Consider the following 9,597-nt stretch of genomic DNA (forward strand, 5'->3'; position numbering starts at 1 on the left):
TTACGGATGGTTGTGAGCCACCATGTGGTTGCTGGGACTTGAACTCTGGACCTTCGGAAGAGCAGTCGGGTGCTCTTACCCACTGAGCCATCTCACCAGCCCGAGGGAATATCTTATATGTGAGCATCTGCGGCAGTCTCTGGTCATGGCAGAGCTGATAGGGTAATGGGCTTGCAGCTGAGGGTACTGGGGTCAGAGCCAGTATCCAAGCATCCCTAAGAGGCAGGTTTGACCATCTGTCCTCAATTAAGCCAAATAACGCCATCTCACTGCGTAGAGGTGTTTACACTCAGAGCTGGTGGCCTGAGTCCAATCCCCAGGTCTCAGTGGACCGAACAGTGGACAGACAGAACCAGTTCCACAAACTTGTCCTTTGACCTCCACTCGCAGGCCATGGCAGCTTGCACCCTCCGTATGATAACTGGTAATAACTGAGCCGGTCACGGGGGCTCCTGCCTTTAATCTCAGCACTTGGGAAGCAGAGGCCAGCCTGGCCTACAGAGTGTGTTCCAGGAGAGTCAGGGCTACACAGAGAACCACTGGAAAAACCAAAACCAGATGATAATTAACAACAACAATAATAGATAATAATTAATAATAATAGACAATAACCATCACACCAACAACAGAAATAACATTAAAAGTGGCAAATAGTGAAGACCAACTAAAGATTTATTCAATGTGGCCACACTGGGACGAGAAGCCACTCAATCTGGTGGCTTCCAGGTCTTACCGCGAGGGGAGGGTTTAAACAGAAGGAAGCGGTGTGCTTAGCTAGGCAGTCCTGGTCAAGGTGTGGGCCCACCCCATCAGAGTCTCAGCCCCAGTCTCCCCTGCAGGGCAGTGTGATGGGCTGTCAGATCTGTTTGAAATTCTCCGGCACCAGGCTTCAGTCTTTTCTATTTCCCAGAAGGAGATGCCTGGAGAAACCCTAATTCGCTGGGGCTGTTGTTCAATGCTCTCAAAGTCAAAACGGGGAACACCGGTTTCTGTTCCTAATTTCTGCCTTGGGGTTAAAGTCTCAGGCAGGTTGCCTAGGGGTGGCTTTGTTCTCATCAAGGCTCTGGAAGCTTTGCCCAAGCACATATTTATTACATCATTTAGGCCCTCATATCTCCGATTATTTTTAACCTTTTACATATTTACTTTTCAAAGACATGTCAGGTGGCCTGCATTGTTCCAGGGAACAGCGATCGCGGCCTGTGGCCTTACTTCCTCAAGCCTTAATTCCTATGTTGGCTGCCGAGCTGAGTGTGTTTGTCTCTTCACTGGACTGTACCCACTCTCCGAGAGCTGCCCAGACATGCGCTATCCTGGAGAAGGCAGCCACCCACCGAGGCTTCCCAGTGAGTAACGAGTTTCACTTGGGGTTTTCAGAGGCCCGGGCAAAGCCTCAAGCACTTAGAGCAGCCCCAATAAAACATGAATAATGGTTTTAGGGTCGTGAGAAAGGCGCTGGGGGGGACACACTTCACACTCGCGGCGGCTTGTTACGGCACGTCCACCAGGGGGCAGCAAAGAGCAGAGGCCTACGGACGGTCACAGGACTTGGCGGCAGGAATGTGGCGTTTTCTGGCTAGGGCGAGGCGGGTGAAAGAGGACTTCAAGCGGAGTGTGTGCCTGCTGATGCTTCTGGGGCAGAGGGTTTGCCCAGAGCCCTGTCTTGGGGTCTTAAAGTGGTTTTTACATTAATTAAAGTAGGTGTGTGCGCACGCGCGATGGAGCCCTGGTGATGCGTTATGAGCTGCCCAACATGGGTGCTGGGAATTGCGCCCTTAAGCATCTCTCCAGCCCTACTCCTTGCTTTTTTTTTTTTTTTTTTTTTTTTTTTTTTTATTTTTGGGTTTTTTGTTTTTGTTTTTGTTTTTGGTTTTTCGAGACAGGGTTTCTATGTGCAGCCCTGGCTGTCCTGGAACTCACTCTGTAGACCAGGCTGGCCTCGAACTCAGAAATCCGCTGGGGAGATCCGGGCAATGGACAATGCACATGGCGTTTTAATGTCATGGTCAAGTCACTTTGATTTCATGGAATGAGGAAGAGTCCTGGTACTTTGAGCGTCCACGGAGAAAACTAGGAGCTGATCAAAGGCAGACAGCGCAAAAGCCATAAGAAATACAGAATCCAGCAGCGGAAAGATGGCCCAACAGTTAAAAGCACTTGTTGCTTTCTCAGAGGATTTCAGTTTGGTCCCCAGCACCCCAATAGGTGGCCCCCACAGGCTGTAATTCCAGCTCCATGGGATCTTATTCTCGACTCCGTGGGCACCCCCGACCCCAGCCTCCTCCCACACACACTTGTAAAAGTAGTTTAGAAATAAATATTTAAGTTGGGCAGTGGTGACACATGCCTTTAATCCCAGCACTCCGGAGGCAGAGGCAGGTGGATTTCTGAGTTCAAGGCCAGCCTGGTCTACAGAATGAGTTCCAGGACAGCCAGGGATATACAGAGAAACTCTGTCTCAAAAAACTAAAAGAAAAAAATAGAAATAAATATTTAGAAATACACAATCTAAACCCAGGCATAGTAGCTTGCTCTTGTAATCCTAGCACTTTGAGTGACTGAGGCAGGAAGATTGCCGTGAGTTCAAGGCCAGTCTGGATTACATATTGAGTTCTGGGCCAGCTTGGGCTACTAGATGACACCCTGTCCCCAAAATAAAACAACCACATTCACAGTCCAAAGGAGAGCGGGGCAGGAAAAGGAAGAGAGGGCAGAAGGACCAAACAGGAAAATAGACAAATAGTGACCGATGTTTAAACCCAAGTGTATGGGGAGTTAGTGGGATACAAATGGCCATCTGCCGCAGTTACAGGGGCAGACTGTCAGGCTGCACCCGGTCACAAGACACCAAGACACTGTATGTGAGTCCTCTTAGAAATCCTGTCCAATTTTTTCTTTTAAGATTTTCTTTTGTGTATGTGTGAGTGTGTGTGTGTGTGATTGTGTATGTGTGTGTGATTGTGTATGTGTGAGCGTGTGTGTGATTGTGTATGCATGTGTGTGTGTGATTGTGTATGTATGTGTGTGTGTGATTGTGTATGTATGTGTGTGTGTGATTGTATATGTATGTGTATGTATGTGTGTGTGCATGATTGTGTATGTATGTGTATGTGTGTGTGTGATTGTATATGTATGTGTATGTATGTGTGTATGTGTGTGTGTGATTGTGTATGTGTGTGTGTGATTGTGTGTGTGTGTGATTGTGTGTATGTGTGTGTGTGATTGTGTGTGTATGTGTGTGTGATTGTGTATGTGTGTATGTGTGTATGTGTGTGTGATTGTGTATGTGTGTGTGTATGTGTGTGTGTGATTGTGTATGTATGTGTGAGTGTGTGTGTGTGTGATTGTGTGTGTGTGTGTGTGAGCGTGTGTATATGTGAGATCAGGTGCCCATGAGAGTCAGAAGAGTGCATCAGAGCCCCCTGTTGTTGGCGATCCAAGCACTTGTGAGCTGCCCCATGTGGGCTGGAAACTAACATGAGTCCTCCAAAAAGGAGCTGTTAACTGCTGAGCTGTCCCCCTAGCCCCTAAAGTAACCACATTTATTACATTAAAAACAAAACAAAACACAAAATTGCAGAGTGGTATAGATTCTCAGTGGTGAATGGGAGATCCAGGTGATAAAAGCATCAACAAGAAGAGAAAATTATTAATTTGCAGGCATTTCTGCTTGTGGACGTTGTACATCGTGGTGCGGAGCCTAGTGCGCACCACGATGTACAACGTCCACAAGCAGTCTCAAGAGGGCATAGCACAGCGCCCGGGAGACCATCTGCTGGGATGTAAGAGAAGGCTCTGTAAGTCTGAAGGAAATGGAGTTATACAGAGCACTCTCCAGCTACAACAGAATTTGATTAAAAATCAACAACAGCCGGGCGTGGTGGCGCACGCCTTTAGTCCCAGCACTCGGGAGGCAGAGGCAGGCGGATTTCTGAGTTCGAGGCCAGCCTGGTCTACAAAGTGAGTTCCAGGACAGCCAGGGCTACACAGAGAAACCCTGTCTCGAAAAACCAAAAAAAAAAAAAAAAAAAAAAAAATCAACAACAGAGAAAGAAGCAGGTGGCCCGAGCAGATGCGGATGGATGTTGGGGCAGGAAGGCTTTTGAGAGCTGAGGCTGAGCGCAGTGAGGGCTTTGAGCTGGTGCTGCAGACACCTTTCCTTACAGACTTGTAGGTAGGTTAAGTAGGTAAAGGGCGAGAACTAAGGGCTGGAGAGATAGCTCAGTGGTTAAAAGCACTGACTGTTCTTCCAGAGGTCCTGAGTTCAATTCCCAGCAGCCACATGGTGGCTCACAACCATCTGTAACTCCAGTTCCAGGAGCTCTACGGTCCTCCTCTGACCTCTTCAGGCATACACATATTTCATGTATGTGCACACAGGCGAAACATTCATACATATAAAGTAAAATAAATCTTTCAAAAGTCTGAAGCCCAGGCTGGTTGAGGTGGTGGTGCACGCCTTTAATCCCAGCACTTGGGAGGTAGGAGGATCTCTGAGTTCGAGGCCAGCCTGGTCTACTGAGTGAGTTTTAGGATAGCCAAGGTTCCACAGAGAAACCTTGTCTCAATCCTCAATGCCCCCTCCCTAACTGAAGCCTGAGAAGTACCCTGGGGGTGAAGCTGGTACATGGTTGTTGATATGCAATCTGATTTATCTTGAACTTAAGCTATCCCTTGGCTCAGCATCCCGAGTTGAGGATTATAGACATCAGCAGACCCAGCTATGACCTATCAATTCTACTCCCAGATACACACTCAAGAGAAAGGAAATGGAGCTTTACGAAGCCCTGTCTGTGAGTGGCCACGAGAACCGTCTTAGTCAGGGTTTCACTGCTGTGAGCAGACACCATGACCAAGGCAACTCTTATAAAGAGCAACATTTAATTGAGGCTGGCTTACAGTTTCAGAGGGTCGTCATGGCAGGAAGCATGGCAGAGTGCTGTAGAGAAAATCTCTTATCAGGATCACTTGTCAATTAAAAAAGCTTGTGGCCAATGAGCTGAGGCAGGAAATAGGAGGTGGGACATCCGGCAGGGATAGAGAGAGTTCTGGAAAACAGTGAGAGGTTCAGGAGATTTGCCAGCCAGAGGCTGAAGGTGAGGGAACTGACCAGCAGGACTAAGGTGAGAAGGCCGAGGGGCCAGACAGAAACCAGCAGGGAGCTGAACTCAAGTGAGAATGAAGAGAAGACCCAGGAACTCTGAGGAGACAGATGTAAGAAGACAAGGAGAAAAAAACAGCCATGTAGCTGGACCCAGATTAAAAGAAAAGGGATAATAAGTTAGGAGCAAGTCAGAGAACAAGCTGAGGCTTATGGCCTAGGCACCTATTAATAATTAGTCTCAGATTCGTTTCTGGAAATTAAGCAGTGTGGAGGTGGCAGGGGCTGGGAGGGAAAACTGGATTTATTTCTTACAATGTGCAGGCAGACATGGTGCTGGAGGAGCTGAGAGCTCTACACCTTGATCTGCAGGCAGCAGGAAGAGACTGTGATGCCACACTGGGCATAGTTTGAACAGATGAGATCTCAAAGCCCGCCTATGCAGTGACACCCTTCCTCCAACAAGGCCACATCTACTCCAGTTGGGCTACACCTCCTAACAACAGTGGCAGTCCCTCTGGCCAAGCATTCAAGCTCCATGAGTTTATGGAGGCCACACCTATTCCAACCACCACACGAGCTTTATCATGGAAGCCAAAGCTTGGAAAGAATGATCATGACCTGGTGTGAGATGATCCAGCCTATCTGGGCATCTTGCAGTCCTTCAGGACGTTGCTCCTCTGAACCACCTGGGAAACAGACTTCCCTAGAAGCACACAGATTCCCTGTCTGGTCAGGAACAGGAAGGCTTCTAGCAAGCAAGCGCTTGCGGCTTCCCCCAGCGCCATTACAGGGAAAGGAAGATTGTGGAGGGCACGGAGAAGTGGCACGAGCCATTTGTAGTTCGTGAGCCTCCAGAGAAGCTGGCAGAGGGTGAAGCGCGCCCTTAGTCCTGCTCGAGGACCATTAAGAGGAGAGCAGCCTGGCTCGTGGGCTGATCTACAGCAGCTCTCCATTACAGCCATGGCCAGCTACAAATTAAATCCAAGGAGCCTGGGGTTGTAGCTCAGTTGGGAGCACGTGCACAAAGCCCTGGTTGGATCTCCAGCACCAAATAGAATAAACCATTGCCAACCGGTTATCCCAGCGTTCAGGGTGGAGGCCTGAGGGTCATCAGTTCAAGGTCAGTCTTGGCTATAGTTTAAGGCCAGCCCGGGCTTCGTGAGACCCTGTCTTTAAAAATGAGAAGTGCAGAAGCTAAAGTCAGCAAAGCTCTACAGCATTGCTGACTTTAGCTCTACAGTATCCACAAATTAAATTAGCCAGGAGTACTCGGGCCCCAGGGACATGAACGGTGAGAGCAGATTGTCTTCCCCGAGGGAACTGCGCGGAGCTGAGGAATTAGACAATGTGCAGAATGTGGAAGGCATGGAACTTGAGACAGAACTTTAGATCCATTTGGCCAATAGTGTCCCAGTGACACCCTCACAGCCTGGTGGAGGCCATGTCACCCCTGCTGAATCCCAGACTCCAGTGTAAATCTTAGCTTTATTTCCTGGCTGATCTCTCCCCGCTTCACAATTCTGGGAACTTAAACACACCCGGAGTCCCTCCTTTCCCCTGTCTTCCGGTTGCAGTCACCTGAACCTGTCCTGGGACCCTTCAGAGCTATGAGATTTCTTCTAACCAAATGTCCCTCAGCCCGGTGGCTGGGTCACAAGCTGGTGACCCACAGAAAGTCAGCTACGTGTTAAACATTCATACTAAGCATGAGAACTTAATCCAGCCCACATTAAATGTGCTAAAAAAAAAAAATTAGCCCCAAACTGAACAAAAGCATGGGGCACAGTTTTTTTTTTTTTTTAAACAGATTTATTGTAGATGGGTGTGTGGTGGCTCATGCCTGTTATCTCAGCACATGGGAGGCAGAGGCAGGTGGAGTTCAGTGAGTTTGAGACCGTCTGCTCTGCACAGTGAGTTCCAGGACAGCCACGGCTGTGTAGAGAGACCCTGTCTGATAAAGATGATGGTGGTGGTGGTGGTAATAATAGTAATTATTATTATATAACCCACCCCACAAAGATGCAGGCATATTTTATTTATTTATTTATTTATTTATTTATTTATTTAGAGACAGGGTTTCTCTGTGTGGCCTTGGCTGTCCTGGAACTTACTCCGTAGACCAGGCTGGCCTCGAACTCAGAAATCCACCTGTCTCTGCCTCCCGAGTGCTGGGATTAAAGGCGTGTGCCGCCACGCCCCGTCATATTTTATTTTTAACAATGTGCGTAGATGTGACTGTGTGCAAATGTGCGGATGTGTGAGTGCAATGCCTGCGGAGGCCAGAAGAGGGCATCAGACTCCCCTGAAGCTGGATTTCAGGCAGCTGTGAGCTCCAGGATGTGGGTGTGAGGAACTGAACGTGGGGTCTCTGTAGTCTGTGCTCCTGGCTGCTCAGCCACTTCTCCAGCCCCAGCAGAAGTCTTTTTAGTTAATTTGTTAATTTTGAGGCAGGCTCTCAGTATGTAATCCTGGTTGGCCTGGATTTCACGTTGTAGACAACTCACAGAAATCCACCTGCCTCTGCCTCCCCGGTGCCAGGGTTGAGCCCCAGTGCCTAGGTGGCTTCTTTCTTAAAACTTATTTAGTTTATAAAACATTGGGTTTCTTTTAAAATTTTTTTCAAATCCTATTTTTAATGATGGTTCTTAATTTTTTTTTAAGATTTATTTATTTCATGTATGTAAGTACACTGTAGCTGTCTTCAGAGAAACCAGGAGAGGGCATTGGATCCCATTACAGATGGTTGTGAGCCACCATGTGGTTGCTGGAAATTGAACTCAGGACCTTGACCTCTGGAAGAACAGTCAGTGCTCTTGCCTTATATTTTGAGCCAGGGTCTCTCCCAGGCTTGGGATGCACTATGTCAGCTGGAGTGGCTGGCCAGTAAGCACCTGTCTTCCCTTTCCACCCCCACCCCAGAGCTATCTACAGGCATACATTTTACATGGTGCTGATGACCTGAGCCCAGTCCCCATGAAGCAAGCACTTCACCCTCTCCATCTCCTCCAGCCCCCATTATTCTCAGTGCTTAGATGAAGAAACTGAAGCACAGAGAGGTTAAGGCACTTACCTCAGGTCACACAGGCAGGAGGTGCCTGGAGATGGATTCAGGCTGTAAGCCCTGGACTCCTCTCTTTTCTTTTGTTGGGTCTGGAGCCCAGGGCCTCTCAGAATGCTCAGTCACCAAGTGACACCCTGACCCTCTCTTCCTTGTCAAGGTAATTAACGTCTTTGTGAGTTACACTTAGAGGCAGGAACAGACTCTCCTCAGTCCCTGTTCACTTTTTAAAGGCGTGTTTTGCCCTCAGAGGCCAGAGAGGAGCCTCAGATCTCCTGGAACTGGAGGTAGAGATGGGGTGCTGAGAATCGATCCTGGGCCCTCTGCAAGAGCAACAACCGATTTTAACCACCCAGCCACCTCTCCAGCTCCACAAAATTATTTTTTGATTAAGGAAGTGTTTCTTCTGCTTTGCCACAAGATCTGCAGGTGGGATCTGACCTCAGTGTGCTGACAAATGGTGTGGAAATTTACTCTGCCCCTAGGTGGCGCCACACGACCACAAACCCAGCACCTGGATGTTTCAGACAGGAGGTCAAGAGAGAGAGGAGAAGCTGTCTTCTTTTTAACGCTGTCAGTTTTCAGGCACCAGGGCTGTCAGTTTTCAGGCACCGGGTGTGCTATAACTCCAGATTTAAAGTTTTACCCAGTTAGAATCTCAGAAGTGGTTTTTATTGTATTTTGTGTGAATGGATACTTTGTCTGCATTTACATAGGTGACACACTTCCTCCAACAAGGCCACACCTCCTAATAGTGCCACTCCCTGGGTCAAGCATATTCAAACCACCACAGTCCAGTTTTCAAGAGTCCTTTATTAGTCTTAGGTTCTTCAGAGTGGTTTGTGGTTGGCGCAGAGGATGTGACTCTCAAGGTTAAGTTAGGAGCTGGGTGACAGGGGTCCTCCTGCCCAGCAGCAGTGAGTGTAGGGAGTGGGCAGCATACACTGGGGCTTGCCCACGAGGTACTGTGAACAGAAGGCACAATCTTGAAGCATTCATTTTCTCTAAGTAGAAAAGGCACAACAGCATCTTTCAGGTTCCAGCTGCCTGTGAGTGAACTCTTTTTTCTTTTTTTTTAAGATTTATGTATTTATTATATGTAAGTACACTGCTTTTTTTTTTAAGATTTATGTATTTATTATATATAAGTACACTGTAGCTGCGTTCAGACACTCCAGAAGAGGGAGTCAGATCTCATTATGAGATGGTTGTGAGCCACCATGTGGTTGGTGGGATTTGAACTCAGGACCTTTGGAAGAACAGTCGGGTGCTCTTACCTGCTGAGCCATCTCTCCAGCCCCCGTGAGTGAACTCTTAAAGTTCAGTCTATCTTGATGGCCGGTTGCAGAGAGCCTTGTCCTCAGCCTTGTGAGGCCACGCCTGTGGCCGTGTTCTGTAGGCAGGGTCTCTGCCCAGTTATGCTCTCCAGCATTAA

Source organism: Mus caroli, chromosome 4 (assembly GCF_900094665.2).
Source record: "Mus caroli chromosome 4, CAROLI_EIJ_v1.1, whole genome shotgun sequence".
Classification (NCBI taxonomy): domain Eukaryota; kingdom Metazoa; phylum Chordata; class Mammalia; order Rodentia; family Muridae; genus Mus; species Mus caroli.